Below are 17420 nucleotides of genomic sequence, written 5' to 3'. Positions count from 1 at the left end.
GTTGAGAACCACTGTCTTAAATGAAAGGTGCACTTCAGAAATTTCCACTGGTCCCGCTTGTTATAGTACATATAAAAGAGAAGGAAGGAAAAAGACCGAAATAAAATACAGAATATCTGAAGAGAAAACATAAAGAAAAAAAAACACGAAAGAAATGATTAGAGATAGAAAGAAAACTAGAGATAGAAAGGAAGAAAATGCTTTAAAAATTGTTGTAGCCTTAAAGAACTGATAACGATGTTATAGAAAGTGCACGTCCGATTCTGTGGTCATAAATGCAATGAATAACTGCAGCGACGCTGAGTTATAAATGTTGCTTGAGTTCTTAAATATTGCTACGCCTACGTTCGACAGTGTACGGCACAATCACGTTGATACACCGGTTCTCGCCAGATCACCGAAGTTAACCAACGTTGAGCCTAGCCAGTACCAGATGGGTGACCATTTGGAAAGGCTAGGTGCTGTATGTACCTTCTGGGAAGGTTGGGCGTGGGGCCAGCACCCTCACCCTGTAAAAAGAACTCCTCGCTACAAAAGCATCTACAAAAAGTTGTAGATGACCTATGTCCCTCCAGGGGCTCAACGGGGGGACGTTCGATAGTAAAAAAAATTGTTTTATGATTGATTGGGTTTACGTAGATTGAATTAGTGTTATCTTTTAAATATGGCCCGCAAGTATTTTTTTAAGTTTAGAGAAATTGGTTATCTTTGTTAACCAGCACGTCTACTCTTAGGCCTAAATTTTCATTTTCATTTTCATGTGTATAATTTTCTTTTAAAATTTCTTCCTCGACAGTGTTAGAATCTTTATTATAGCTAATCCATCCTCTCTATATGGGTCCTGGATATGACCTTAAACCGTATCCGATGGTGAGGCACCAGCTTGCGGGCTTTGGGGAGTGTATGGGGCCACCCTTTAATTGCGATTGCTCCCAGATCCACTCCGACCCGGTGTGGTAGTACCTGTTAGGGTCCCAAATATGGGTTGAATAGAAACAGACTTGAAAAAAAAAATTTTTTTTTCTATTGAAAAATTTTTCTTCAAAATAACTGGATTCGGCATTAAATAACCCGAAAAGGGTTGATATGCCGTAAAATAAAAACAACCAACCACATAACCTCTATATAGGCTGTTATCTGTATTATCAAAAATATTTCGAGATATCTATAATATAAATTTCACCTGTCTGTTTAAATGTATGATATGTATGGCTCGCAAAAACTTTCGACGGATCCTAATGAGATTAGTATCGTTTTGAAGCTTGACGTCTCGGACAATAAATATCGAAAAATTGGCCGAAAACATTAATTCATTCACCCAAAACTCGGCCGTTTTGAATAAGGAGGGGTTATTTTTTTTTTTCGCCAACATTTTAGTAAGTCATTGCTACCGTTGGAGTGACTTTGATTAATTTGAATGCTCGTGACTTCCGGTCGTGTCATGGAGACATTAGCTAAGACGTCAGATTTTCTTTCACTTTCTTTTCCACCTTCGCGCCATGTGTTCGAATCTGCCTGCCTACTACCACTTTTTTTTTTTGCTCAACACACACCTCCCAACACCCGGGCAACGCCGGGCACCCAGGCTAGTATAGAAATCTAGGGACCCATGGCCACACCAAAGGAGTTTGTCATTTTTTGTTTTCATCCAGTTATTATTGATTAAAACTGAACTGTACTTATTTATTTGCCGACTGTTATTCTCACATTCACCGTTGTTGTTTAACCACGTTTCGGTCAAGTTATCCTCTGACCTTCTTCAGTTGATTAACCGCGATAGGATAGGAATGCTGTCTTGTAACTGTATCTCTAGTAATTGTTGTTGTTGTTTCACCACGTTTTTGGCCAACTAATCCTCTGGTCTACTTTGGGTAGGATTGAAACCGCTATCTTCAGATAATGCTCACCTAGTTATTACCCTTTTATCCACTACGCCACACTTCGTGGCGTAGTGGATAGACGCGTTGTGAAACAGCATGGTGAAACAACTATAAAAATAAGTTTGCAAATAAATAAATACACAAATTACTCATCTCAAAAGATTCCAATAAAAAATAATCTATAATATAAATCTCAATCGTCAGTTTGTGTGTATGTATGTATGTATGTATGTTTGACAAAAACTTTCAACAGACTCGACGAATCCCGACGAGATTGGTATTGTCTTGAAGCTTAACGTCTCTGACGACAAATATCGAAAAATTGGCCAAAAACATTAATTCCTTCACCCTCAACTGGTTTTCTACAAGGAGAGGTCGGTTTTTGCGTCGCCATTTTCGAGTCATCGTATCGTTGGATTGACTGTTTAATTTCAACGTTCGGAACTTCCGATCGGGCGACGGCCAGATCGATCAAGACGTCACGTTTTTTTTTTTCGTTTTTTTTATACCTGTTTTTCTCTTTCGCGTTACGGGTTCGATCCTGCTTGCCTACTACCCCCCTTTTTTTGTTTTTACCACATCTTCCCATTGTTGTTTTGATTCCCCCCCCTGCTACTACCACTTTTTAACACCTCCTGGGGTCCCTTGGTACTCCACCTACACACACCCGGGGCAACGGGCACCCCAGCTACTGTTGTTTTGATTCCTCCCCCCCCTCCCAGGGTTCCTTAAGACGCCACCTAAACTCCCGGGCAACGCCGGGCACCCCCTCCTCTAGTAATATACAAAACTGAACTTTTACATTTTTTAATGATGCGGAGTTAATATATATATGTTGAAGAAATCCAAGTTGTAGTCAGGTGGGAAACAGGCAAACGGTATATCGGTATATATCTCGGAAAACTCCAGAGCTGTGTTGAAAAGTTCTTCGGATATGATTGATTAGAAATCTACGATATCGGAAGGTACATTTATTTATTCATTTATTTTCGATATTATTAAACCAAGTGATTGCTTCAGCAGTATTGATCGACTGATTTAATTCCATTTTTTTTTATTTTTTTTTTTTTTTAAGAAACGATTGCTTTTTTTAATTCTTTATACTAGCAGGACCTGTAGAAATTCCTACCTGGCATCTTTCATATGAATGAAATTTATTGCTGCTTGCCATTCTGTGGACGTTCAGCATGAATGGAGACACCGCAATACTATTGTACCTATTTACTATGCCTCCCCACAGGACAGAGTTAGACACCAGGGTCGTTTTTTAACGTGGAGAAAAGGTACAAAAATAAAAAAAAAATGTCTCAGTCGTGAAGAACTGCTCCTCCACCGAAAGAGAACAAGAAATGGAAGTGCAGCATCTGAAGAACAGATACTACACTTTGACCAAAAGGTCAAGGACAATATTATTGTAGCCCTTTTGTTAAAACTGTAAAAGTAGTCATTCAAGTAAACTGGTAAGAATATATCTGGTTATTATGGTTTATCTCAAATATTCTTATAGGAATCTGTGACATATTTTCCATTGTATGGACGCCCGGCGCGAATGGAAACCCTACGATATCATTATACCATCTTTAGACAGAGCAGATACTACTCTTGGATCTTAGCCAGAAGACGAAGAAGGTATATTTTATTATTTGTTTTACGTATGGCCCAAAAGCGACCATTTATATATATATATATATATATATATATATATATATATATATATATATATATATATATATATATATATATATATATATATATATATATATATTTACATTGCGTCTTCAGTGATCGGGAGATCCTATTTATTAAAAAGGAGAATAGTTGATAACATACTACAAAAATCAAATTAGCATCTCTATACACTAATTTAATGTTCGTAGTACGTTATCACTTTCTTTCCTCCATTTTAATAAATAGGATCTCCCGATGGAATAATTCATAATCTGGAACACGCGTACGTACGTTAAAGGTAGCACAGTATTAATATAGATTATGGGTTTGGTCGTGGGTGGGTCGAAGTCTTATATAATTCGCAGTTGTATTTTGAGGGTCGCCTGCACTGAGGATTGAACCTTCAACCTCCAGAAGAGTGTAATTTACAACTGAATTTTACCAAATACTTTATCCACTCCGCGGAACGAGAGCATGCTATTCCTGTGGATTGAATAAAGTGTCCCGTTCGAAATTCCGTGCAAATTCCCCGAGTTCAACAAGATACATCTGTTGGAAGCTACACCGATCGAAACGATATGAAAATAAGGGTTTGTATTACTGTACACATAGATTCGAAAAAGTTGTCAAAAAAACAAATATATAACAAATAAATGTTATCAAAGGCAAGATAAGTTACTTTTCTACCAAACTGGATATATTTTTCGTGTTTTTATTCAATGCAACATGTTTATTCAGCTCGAAAACCATACAGTGTTTACCGATGTATTGGAACATTCAAGATGGCGTTTTATTCTCTCTTTAACACGGTAAGTGTGGGAAAAGATGTTATAAATAAAAAACCGGATAAAATACTGTTAAAAACTCGCTCAATATATGTTACCGTGACATAGGTTGACATATATTCGGCGGGTTTTTAATAGTATGTTGTATAGTTTTTTTTATTTATAACACCTTTTTCCATACTTACGGTGTTAAAGAGGGTGTGAGACGCCATCTTGAATTTTCCAATACATCGGTAAACACTATGTTTTTCGAGCTGAATAAATATGTTACATTGAATAAAAACACAAAAAATATATCCAGTTTGGTAGAAAAGTAACTTATCTTGCCTTTGATAACATTTATTTGTTATATATTTGTTGTTTGACAACTTTTTCGAATCTATGTGTACAGTAATACAAACCCGAAAATAACACTCACGAGAAAAACAGTTGTCCGCTGTATCTAAATAATACGAATCTTGTCTTTCAATTCTTTGTTTTGTGTTTTACTTTTATAGAATTTTATTTGCTCGTCTTTCTTTTTGTTTTTTTTTATTCAACTTCTTTTTCATCATCATTATCATCATCATGATTATGCTCTGCTTTCCATTGTCTTCCTTTTTTATTCCTCTTTTATCTAAAGCGAATACTGGCATATGGAGGTTGTAGTCCGAAAATTGCCGCGAAGTTCGTTGGAGCAGACTGAAACAAAGGGATTCACTAACGACACAAAACAGGATATAGAAAAAAGTATTAATTATTAAAACAATAAAATTTACAAGTTTTGCAAAACTTATTGTGTTTGCGGCTTTAGAGAAAGTCCAACTATAAAGTTCTTTTACGTCCAAAGAATTAGACGGCTCTTGTAATGTTCGTATAGGCACAAAATTTTAGGAGAGGAATTTTCCTACCTGTTGCTTCATGGACGAGCTGTGGTTAAAAGAGGAAGAGACTATTGTTCTAAAAGCGAACCCGATAAACGGGGGTCCCTGATTGGTTAATTAGACAGACCCTATTTTTAGATTGTTAGTGTATTAAAGGGAGGTAAGTGGGAATGATAAACCCCTTTTATATATATACTAGCAGGGGTGCCCGGCGTTGCTCGGGTGTTTGGAGGTGTATGCTGTGCAAAAAAAGCAAAAAAAAAAAACAAAAAAAATGGTTAATTTTTTAAAACTTTGACCCCTATTATGACCCCTTAAAATTTATTGTTTCAGGCTCAAATCACTTTATTAAGTTAGATCCAGGTTCAAGGAACCTATATCTAAAATTTCAAGTGTCTAGACCCAAAATTGTCGGAGGAGTTTGGTAGAGTTCTTAAAGGTCAAATCGTTGAAATTTGACCCCTTAACAGCCAAATTTCTGGCTGACACCCGTCACATCGATTTTCCCAAATCTCAGTACCCGGTATTTCAAATTTCGAGTCTATAGACTAAAAATTGACAGAGTTATTGCGTAGGGAAATGTACACAGACAGACAGACACACAGACAGACAGACAGACACGTTCACTTTTATATATATATATATATATATATATATATATATATATATCTTCTGGTTTTTCTGTGTATTTAGCAGAGAAACCAACAAACGAAAAAAAAAAAAATTGAACAAAAATGTCAAATATATAACAAATAAATGTTACCAAAAGCAAGATAAGTTACTCTTCTACCTACTTTTTTTTTTACATAGGCATCACCTCATTATCAAGGCCAAGAGGCCACTCAAGGATAAAGGGTTAAAGAGTGTACAGTAGAAATTGGACAATATAGTAATCATTAGTAATGAAAATACTACTTGGATAATTTTTTGTGTTTTTAATAGAATTTTTAGTTTTGTTTTTCTTTTTCCAGTTCGAGAAACAAGCAGTGGTCGAGTTGTTACTTGTTAGGTTAAATCGGCAATCAACATGGCTGACGAAAACACGCCGTCTTCGGATCGTCAATAATGGCTTAAAAGTCCAAAATTAAACAAAATCCACCATATAAGTGTCACGAAGTTTCACAGTTACTTATATGATCGATTCTTATTAGTACTTTATTTACTTTTAAGTTTTGAGCCATTGTTGATACTCCAAAGACAACGTCGGCCATGTTGGTTGCCAGTTTAATTTACCAATTCGAACAGTTTTTCGAACTGAATGAAAACTTAAAATTCCATTAAAACAAAACTTATCCAGGTAGGTAGAAGAGTAACTCATCTTGCTTTTGGTAACATTTTTTCTTATATATTTTATTTTATACCTTTTTTATTGTTTGTTGGCTGTTCTGCTAAATCTTTTTTTTTTTTGTTTGTCTTTTTGAATATTCAGTTTTTTCTTCATTTTCTGTTTGTTTTTCTTTTTTTTTTCTTTCACCACTTTCTCCATCGTTCTCCATCTTCCGTTATTTTCTCCATCTTTCTCCAGCCTCTTTAACATCTGTATTAATTTTCTTCATCTTTAGTCTATTTTCTTCATTTTTTCTTCATCTTTTTATTCATAATCTTTCATGTTTTTCGTCTTTCTCCATCTTTCCGCTAACTTCATCTTTCTTCATCTTTTTCATTGTTTTTCTCCCCGTCTTTTCATTTTCTTCTTCGTGGTTTTATTTTATCGTTTTAATTTTTTTCTACCTATATACCTACCTTCCTCCTTATCGGGATGCCCAATTCCTGCTTTTTCTTCTTATGAATTCTTCACCCGCATCCTAAAACGCACAACCCAAACCTCTTCCCCCAAATCTCTTCCAACATGACCGACCTCCTCACCCACCCTTACTCCACATACTACTCCATCAATTTAACCCTCGCAGAATCCATCTGCCTTTCTCTTCCCTTCGCCGTTTACCATTTCACCGCCCCCTCTTTTTTCGGCTCCTCTCCCTGTTGCTACTGCTGCTTACTCTCCCAACCCTCCACCTCCATTTCTTTCTGCGAAAAGCAGGCGCGCGTCTGGCTCTCTGTTGAATCACTTGTGCCTTACCCCCCAAACATACATACACACACACATACAAAAACTTATTCTGACTTATTATTATTGTTTTAAATATACCGTCCGGTATCTCTTACAACTTTCTTTCTCTTTTTGGCATATTCCTCTAGCTTTTCAAACCCTAAAAGAAAGAAAGAAAGAAAGAACAGACGTAATAAGGTACATTTCTTCTTCGCCAAAAGTTAGTTCCCCAAAGAAGGAGAAATCCGGATTTCGAAATAACAAGGCAAGATCGACACTCGATTCAATACTGTAAAATACACGCACAAACAAAAACAAACAAACAAAAAACGGCAAAACAAAACGAAAACCAGAAAAATAATTTTTAAAGCTGGTTTTGTTGTTGTTGTTGTTGTATATACCGTACATATCTTTCTCTCTCTCTTTCTTTCCTTCTCTTTTTTGAGGGGATTTCTTTTTATTCCTTAAAAGACAAAAGATTTAAAAAAAAAAAACAAAAAAAAAAAAACAACAACAAAAGACAAAATAAGGAATTTACAAAAAAAAAAAAAAAAGTATTCCCTGGAAGCAGGACTTCAGTATAAGCAGACGAGACCTCAGTCGACCTAATATTGTAAAAAGAATCCCCCCCCACACACATACACGTTCCTAAACGTTTCTTACTACCAATTTAACCATCGCTACTAGCGATAACCCGAATCGCTAACAAATACCACCCCAAACAAAAACTCGACCCAAAACAAGAAAGAAAATAAAACCATTGCCCATAAAAGCAATTAAGGACTATTTACCCGGAATTTGTCAAGAAAACAAGAAAGGAAGTATACACATAAGCATATGTAAGTATATCGACAAAATTCTTTCAGCCTTATTTTTGGGGGTCACCGAAAAAACAGGCTACCGTTTTTAGCTTTCGTGAAACATTTAAAGAATACGCTTGCCTTAGATTAAGTCTGAAGGACTAAATCTAACAGACACGGCAGTAGATTTTGAACCATGGCCAAGAAATAACATTTTAGGGTGCTTATTCAGATTGGCACTTATGGCGGCAATTAAAAGTAAAGAAAATACAGAAAATCTGTATGATGCATGCATTCGTTACAAAACGATGTCATATTCCGAAAATCACGTAAATCAATCAAGTATGGTAGTTTTATTACAACTAGGAAAAATCAAAAATTTACGATTTTTAGCAATTTTATTACTAACCTGCATCGACCGTAAGACTCGTTTTTCACTTCGACAATTTCAATTTTCCCTCTTTTTTATTTCATCGGATTTAATCATGATTGACGAAAACACTATGATTCGCTTCGTCGTAAAACTTGACTTTCTTGAATAATAATAAAAAAATTATCGATCAAATTACGTGATTTTTGGAATATGTCATTTTCATTCCGTGACTGTTTACGTACACCATAATGACTTTCTTACCTAGCTAATGAATAAAACTTAGGAACACCACAATAAGTTAGCCAATACAGAACTCAACTCCGAAAATGTGACAGTCATACGTGTTCAATCATATAGTTCTGAGGTAGCACGTGCAGCACCGCGGTGGGTCCCCGACTTGAGCAGGCAATTCGTGATTGAAGCATAAAACAAGGTCGTTTCTTTTTTGTTTTGTTTTTTATCTTCCGATTCCGATTAATCGTCCCAACACTAGTATCAGTAGAATTCCGCAGTGACTTTTTTTATTATAATGATTCAATATTTTTAAATATTATAAACTTTGGAATTTTTATCAAAAAAAAAAAAAAAAAAAAAAATCGATGATTAAATGCAATCGATTATTTTTCAGGTACGCGCAAAATGAATAGTCGATGCTCAAAATGTATAAACATTTTGACCCCTCCCTTTACTTAACAATTCACCAAAAATCAGGAAATTAACCAATTCTAATGAAATTCTCACTATCAAATAATGATCACAGAATATAATGAACTCATTAATTTTATTTACATCTTAGTGGAAATGTATTATTTTCTTTAAATAAAGAACACCTTTACTAAAGTTATGATTTTCAGTAAAAAAAAAAATGAATCTATTTTTTACTTTTTTTAATGTATTTTCATTAAAAAAAAAAGCAAAAAATAAATTCATCGTAAATTGTAATAATAAAAAAATATTTTTTTCAGAATCATTAGGAAAAAAAGCCCCTAAATCTGATATTAACGAGATCAATATAACTAAAAAATAATTTATCGAACTACTGATATTATCATTGAATTAAGCATTGTTTATACAATATTTTCACACAAAAAATTAGAATTGCAAAAAATATTTCTTGTTTTTTTTGCGTTTTTTTATTTCGCTTTTAGCGTGATTTTTTTTTATATGCAAGATTCTAATATTTTCCTTGCATGAATGAACGTGGAATCTTCAGCGTAACATAATTTTTTATATAATCTTGAAAATAAAAAAATTAGAAGCAGGAACACACAAAAATAAATTAAAAAGGTAAAATTATACATACGTTCACGATAGGAATGTATGGATGCACGGCTGGGGAAAAAGAAAGCCATTCAGTTTTGCGCTTCGTATCTCGCTTCAACTACCTGACGTCATTTTCAGACAGCCATTTGACTTTCTGGCATTTGGGGCTTTCGTAGAACTCATGCTAGATGATTTCGTTTGTTTTGTTTGTGTGGAGCCAGAATCTCTCGCTTTTGGGGGCTAATTAAGATATATTTTGCACAAAGTGTTTTTTTTTTTAATTATTTAATTCAATATCATAACACATTCCTAATTATTTTGAAATAGTCCCAGAAAACTAATATTTATCTTTCAAGGGAGTTTTACAATGAATGTATTTAACCTGAAAATGTAGCTGAGCTTTATTCGAACAGATCAAATAATACGACTCGTCAATCTTCATCTAAAAAATTCAGAAACATATCTTGTACTCGCAGGGAGACACGATGCTGCCCCGGATTGAATGAGGATCAACGAATGTTCCACGTTATCCTCTTATTGTAATTGATGACTTCGTTCACAGTACATTGTAGTTTACATTGCACTGTAGAGAACCTACTGTTGATTTTGTAAAAGTATTTTTGATGTACAACGACTTGAATTAAAGTCTAAAATGAAAGTCAAGTATCATGTCCTGATCTGAAATGGAACACGTACATCAAGGTCGCTGGAAAGATGGTGGGATCCTTCTACCGCTCCAGAAGATATCTCACTACTGATGCAATTCTCTATCTATATAAAATCCAAGTACGTCCAAGGATGGAATACTGCTGCCATATCTGGGCAGGAGCTGCTAAAAACAGCCTATCCTGCCTTGACAGAGTACAAAATAGACTTCGTGGCTTAGTGGGGGATGCCCTTTTCTCTTCCCTGCAACCTCTCTCCCACAGAAGAGACGTTGCAAGCCTATCCTTGTTTTATCGTTATTTCCATGGCAGGTGCTCGTCTGAACTCCAATCACTGGTCCCCCCCTCGCCAATCTTTTACGAAAAACACCCGTCTAGCTGAATCCACTGTCAAAAACTTTCCCCACTCTTTATCTATGCCTAAATCAAAACGTAGATTCCATGAACAAAGCTTCTTTCTTAGAACTGCATGCCCGTGGAACTCTGTTTCGTCTGCCTGCTTCCCACCTGACTACAACCTGGATGTCTTCAAGTCCAACGTAAACAAATTCCTGATGAACCGCCCCCTTAAATAGACACTTTATTAAATCTCCACACTAACGTACTGTACTTACAATAACCCTTATCCCTGAGTGGCTTCCGGGCCTTGATAAGTGGTGACCACCTTGTAAAAAAAAAAAAAAAAATTACGCTCTAAACAGAAACATTCATTTCAAACGCGCCTCTGTCCTATCAAAGAACCTACTGTTGATTTTATAAAATTATCATTATATAATTGCTTGCATTAAAGTTTAAAATTCAAAAGCCAAGTAGCATGGTCCAATTGTACTCTAAACAGAAACATTATTTTTGAACGTGCCTGTTTTATCACAGAACCTACTGTTGATTTCATACGCTGGGCTTTTCTGCTTTTGCGGTGATAAAACTTCTCAGATGCACTTATGATGTTAGGCTTCATGCGATGGCAACTTTGTTCAAAATCGACAGTTCCTTCTTTAAGCAGATTTTTCGATTATTGATTTACAAATTTACAATTAAAGATATTTACCAGGGGCGTACCTTTACCTAGCCAAGAAAACTCCCAGACACATAGTGTATTTGTGTAAAATTTTATAAAAATCGGCCCGGCCGTTTCGGAGTCCATATGAAAAAAAAAAACTCGCAGACAGACAGACAGACAAAATGTATTTTATATATGAGTAGAGAGTTGTTGAGTACATTTGGCTTTATTTTGCGCTGACCGTGTTTCGTTTATGGGGTGATCCTTAAGAATCTGGTTCACATGAAGTAACCTTTGGGTCACTCTTGCTTGCGATTGGGCCACGACAACTTGCCGGTTGTGATTATCTATCGCATTCCAGACCGCTTAACGCACTAACCGTATAACATGTTGCCGATTGAATGTTACAATTTATTTATTTTATGCATAGTTGCGCGTTATCACGCCAGATTTATCAAATAAACAATCGGGGCGGGGAGAGGGGGGGGGGGTCGTTGCCCAATGAGAAATAATCAAAAATGTAAGAACCAATCTATATGCGTCACGTGATCATTCTAATGACCACCGTTTATTTTATTTGCCTTTTCAGCAGGTCAGGCAAAAGGTCAAGCGTGTGTTTGATTAAAATGTTTTTGTGGAACGAACAGTTCGAACTTGGCATACTCTGGTCTTCAGTTCTTGTCGTTAACTACTTCGTCATCGTCACCAACACCCCATCAATGGATTAACTAGTGATGGGACGATTCCAATATTCGTCCCGATTCCGATACAATTACCGATTCTGATTCTTTATATATTCTCTATATATTTAACAATTATTTTTTTCCGATTACCGTAAAAACGTATGTTAAATTTGCATATATTTTCTCAAACGTAAAAACGCGCATGCGCGCGTGTGTGTGTGTGGGGGGGGATCTGTAGATTTTAGTTTTACTGGTACTTGAAAATAAATAGATATTCATTATTTTATTATTACTACCAGCAGTGGAAGATTTTGGTTTAAACAAAATAAAAAAAGGGGGGGGATAATCAAAGGAATCGTTTTCGGCATCGGGAAATAGGCACACATTTTACCGATATCGATTCCAATTCTGATGCCACAAAAAGCTGCAATTTTTCTGATTTCCGATTCCGAGTAATCGTCTCAACACTAGTATTAACCCCATAACACCTCTCCCAATCAGAAAGTCTGCAAAATCAACAGATTAGATCATTCCTGCAATGATCTGTTAGTTCTGTGCAGTTCTAGGAGATCCACCCTCCCAGGCTTTGCCTTCTCTCTTTAAAAAGGGGGGTTAGTTTATTGCCAATCGCTTGAGGCGCCCTTATCAGGGAATGGTGACGGGGCTGCCCAGGCACTTTTTGCAGGTCAGTGTGTTATATAGTTCATTATTATTATTGTTTGTTATTGTTATTGTTCTTTGTTAAAAGTGCAGTCTTAGAGAGAGAGAGAGAGAGAGAGAGAGAGAGTCTTTTATTAAGAGGGATGTTGTTGTAAGAGATATGTAAGAGAGATTGTTCGTGTTATAAAGCGATTCATATATATTAAATGTTCATACTTAGAAGTGTAGATATGAGATGTGTATGTCATGACATTTTAAACCACATGATATACATAAGACATATATAATAACAATTTTCACTTTACCTTTTGGTAGAATTACAACACAAAGACGACGTTTATAAAAAACACATGATGGGTTTATTTCTTCTCCCGACCGGCCGTGGTTTTCTGAATCAAGAATTCAAAGCTTCACATTCTAAGTTTCAAAAGTGACCGTCTCGCTTCTAGACGTTCGAATCCCAACTGCGGACTATCGTCTGTCGTCCTCAAACTCCCTCTGAGTTTCTCCCCCTGCTTTACTTTTTCTAACTATATCTAGAACTTCCCATTTTCCATGACGTCATACACATGTTAAAACATGTGTCTTCTTTCACGTGTTCTGAACATGCGTGTCCAAAACTTTTTCCTTTGTTTACAAAAGGAATTTTAACCTATATTCCCAATAACCTATATTTCCAATATGTTAAAAACATGTTTATTAAATTATCTTGTAGTTGCATTCCTCAATTGAATTTTTCATAACAGAATTGACAACACACATTCTTTTCTTGAAACTATTTTATCTCTAAGCTAAACAATGGTTTGTTTTACATTCCATTTTCTAATTCTCTCTCGTAATCTATTTCTAAACCTAATTTACGAAGTTCGAATTTCGTCTATTCTATTTCATTTTCATTTTAACTAAATCTCTCTATTTTTATACTTACATGAAAAGGGGACAGCCCTTATCATGTAACAAGTGCCCCTCCTGAGAGGCGCTGACTTCTCAATCTCATTTTCCGGCACTGGTTTTTAAGTTCTTGCAGTGAGAGAGGACTACATTATTTTTCTGATAGCTTTTTAATTTTTTTTGATTTTGATAGGTCGTTAGAGAATGCGTCTTGCATCCAATTCCTGTGAAATTCTATCCAATGCCCAGCTTATATTACTTGTTTTGCTCGGTCTGTTCTCATCCTGAGTGTTATTTGCGCAACGTTTTGGTCGGTTTGGCCTTCGACCGTCTTCAAGCATGTTGGTAACTGTTTGGAAAAGAAAGGAGAAAAGTTACTGGCTCCGTAATATTTTCGTATTCTTGGAGTTGGTCTCTGTTTCATGGCTATGGTTTCTTATGTGTGAAAAAAAAAAAGAAAAAATGATTGACAAAAAAAAATGATTGATAATAAAGATCGACAGGTGATTATCTCCCTTCCGTCGCCGACAGGGTGTACAATTTTCGTTTACCCTAAAATTACAGGCCCTGTCGGTGGGGCATTAGAATACACTGACTGCCCCCCTGCAGAGGGTAAAAGTCCCTCAATGGGGGTCCTGGATATGACCTTAAGCTATATCAAGTGGTGAAGCCCCAGCTTGTGGGCTTTGGGGAGTGTGGAGCCATCCTTTAATTACCATTGCTCCCAGGTCCACTCTGACTCGGAGTGGTAGTACCTGTTAGGTTCCAACTATGGGTTAAATAGAAACCGACTTGAAAACAACAAATATATTCTATTAAAAAAAAATTTTCTTCAAAATCTTTGGATTCGGCATTAAATAACCAGAAAAGGATTGATATGCCGTAAAACAAAAACAACCAACCAACCAACCAACCTAAAATTACAGGATCACAAATGCTATTAATTTCTAATCTTGGTCTTAATAATTTTCTTTTTCTTCCTTTTTTTTTTTTTTTTTTTAACATATGTGCTGCTTCTTTGAATCGTCTGACTCTCCATCTTGCATTCTTGTCAATTATTTTGGCATCGTCCCACAAAAGGGAGTATGTTCCTTTTTCTTTCCAATGTGTGATCAGCTAGTCCCGACTTTTCAACCTCCTCTCATGTCACAGTTTTACGGTGTTCCTCTAGTCCTACCTTTAAAGGGCGACCGGTCTCACCTTTGTATAGTTTTCTACATTTGCATAAAATTTCATATACAGTTTTTTATGATGAGACTTTCGGTCGGGGGTTTGACTCGTATTAGGTGTTTTTTTTTTTGTCTTTTTTTAAGAATAGAATCACTCTTGAATATTGTTCTAATGTCATATGGACTACATGTTTTTACTACTCCAAGAATACGAAAATATCTACGGAGCCAGTAACTTTTATTTCTTTTCCAAGACAACCACCAACATGCCTGAAGACGATCAAAGGCTAAACCGACTGGAATTCTGCATAAATAAAACTTAAAATGAGAACAATAGTCCGATCAAAACAAGTACTAGAAACAATCAGCCATCATCTAAAAAATTCAGAACTGCAATACTCATCTTGTTCACCATTTTTTTTTCTTTTTGTTTGTTTTTAATATTGAAATCTATATCACTCGTCTAGCTGTAAACACTATCAATAATTCCTCCCACTCTTTATCTGTGCCTAAACCTAAACGTAGATTCCATGAACAAAGCTTCTTTCTTAGAACTGCACGCCTGTGGAATTGTCTTCCGTTTTCCTGCTTTCCGGCTGACTACAATATGGTTGTCTTCAAGTCTAACGTAAACAAGTTCTTGATGTGCCGTTCCATATAAGTTATTAAATTTACCAAATTTTCATTACTAATGATTACTATATTGACCAATTTCTACTGTACACTCTTTAACCCTTATCCTTGAGTGGCCTCTGGGCCTTGATAATGTGGTGATGCCTTTGTAAAAAAAAAGAAAAATATCACCAATTCTTAACAAAGAAAACAGTAGGTTGATCGAGTCGACTATCTTTACAGTTATCTGGAATAGGAGAACAGGGGAGAGATGGGGGGGGGGGACGGCCGGAAGTAAATTCACTCATGGAAATTTCCTATTAAAAAAAAAAAAAAAAAGCAAAATTAACTTTCTGAATTTTTGAGATGAAGAATGGTTGTTCGTATTATTTGGATTCATCGGACTACTGTTCTCATCTTGAGTGTCATTTTCACAATGTTTCAGTCGGTGTTACCTCCGACCTTCTTCAGGTGTATCTTGTCGAACTCTGGAATGTTTCTTTCGAATTCGAGAATTTTGATGGAATTTCGAACGGAACCCTTTATTTACTTCACGGGAGTAGAATGCTCTTGTTCCGTTAGCCATGACTGAATAGAGGTCCTAAGTAATTTGCAATTGTATCCATTCATGGCTGACTGAACACAAGCATCCTATTCCCGTGAATTAAATAAAGGGTTCCGTTCAAAAATCCGTCCAAATTCACAAGTTTGACGGAAACATTCTAGAATAGAACACTCAAGATGAGAATAGACCTAAGAAAACAAAGTAATATAAGGGTGGTATTGGATAGAATTTCACAGGAATTGGATGCACCTGAAGAAGGTCGGAGGTTACATCGACTGAAACGTTGTAAAAATGACACTCAAGATGAATCAAAATAAGACGAATAAAGTTTGTATTATTTGGGCTCATCTTTTTTTTAATTGCATTTTCACCCCAATCAAGATACAGGGCCAATTTGATGTAGGGGCTTCTATCTGAGACAGAATTTGCAAGAATACTACGTAGGGAGTTGAGCAGAAAGAGTTCTGTTTACATTACACTTGAACTTCTTCATGTCAATACAGTTGAGGAAGCAGGAAACTGGAAGGGAGTTCCAAAGTCTAGCGATTCTAGGGAAGAAACTATTAGAGTAGAAGGCATTCTAGCATCTAGGGATGTCTGTGTAGGGGTGGGATTTTGCTGCTTGCTGAGGGTATTTACGTCGAGTCGTCTGATGTAATTCCCAACCTTCTTCAAGTACGTCTTTTTGAACTCTGGAGGAATTCACAAGAACCTGTGGTGTAATGAGTGCCTGCTCTGCTTCGCGCATCATATCATCCTCCTCTCCATATCGTAACATTTATTGGGTGGGTCTTTACCAGGATTTTGTTCAATTTTCTATTTTAGAGCGATTATCGAGACTCCCCCGGATGACTGTCTTATATTGTGAATTTTTTTGTTTTTTGCATATATTGACTTAATACTCTACGCTACTTGTGTTTCAAAGCAAATAAACGCTTTAAAATAAGTTAAAACACAAAAATACTCATCCAGATAGGTAAGAGAGTAACTTATCTTGCCTTTGGTAATATTTATTTCATTTTTCTTATAATTTTAATTTTTTTTTTTTTTTGTGCCATTTTTTTCAATTTGTTTTCTATACTGCAAGATGCCATGGTTTTCTTTAAAAAATAAAATTATTTGATCGATTGACGTGATTTTGTTGCATATTTTCTGTCACAGGCATGTATATCAAACATTTTTCGGCGCTTCTACAAACGAAAAAAGATATTAAATTTCAAGTGAAACAAATGATATCTACGTAATTTTCAGGTCTCAAATAGTAACATTTCCAAAAATTAAGAAAAACGATAACGTGGAAAAATAATTATTAATGAAAAAGGAAATTTGTGAAAGGAAGTGAAATCACCATATTACGCTTACTAAAAAAGAGGGGAGTTGGCAGGGGAGATAATTAAATTCTGTTGCTTACGTCATGTGATAAACGTAATTCAAAATATTGGACACAGTTTATTCCTCATATATTTATCGAAAAGCTTTTCATTAATATTTAT

The 17420-nt window shown here is 35.7% G+C and overlaps 1 protein-coding gene and 1 pseudogene across 1 annotated transcript in view; both read left to right on the top strand.

Moving 5' to 3' along the window:
• Positions 1–353: 353 nt before the first annotated feature.
• On the top strand, positions 354–470 carry LOC145261315 (5S ribosomal RNA; annotated as a pseudogene).
• Positions 471–7206: 6736 nt separating this feature from the next.
• LOC145261070 (cornifelin homolog) overlaps positions 7207–17420 on the top strand; it is a 117557-nt gene continuing 107343 nt past the window's right edge. The window contains exon 1 of the mRNA XM_080119239.1: positions 7207–8085. The gene's annotated coding sequence lies outside the window, so the exon portion shown is untranslated. The remainder of the gene's footprint in view (positions 8086–17420) is intronic.

Source organism: Euprymna scolopes, chromosome 37 (assembly GCF_053919585.1).
Source record: "Euprymna scolopes isolate OS-2025 chromosome 37, ASM5391958v1, whole genome shotgun sequence".
In the NCBI taxonomy this organism is placed as follows: Eukaryota; Metazoa; Mollusca; class Cephalopoda; order Sepiida; family Sepiolidae; genus Euprymna; species Euprymna scolopes.
This window is presented reverse-complemented; position numbering and strand designations above follow the sequence as displayed.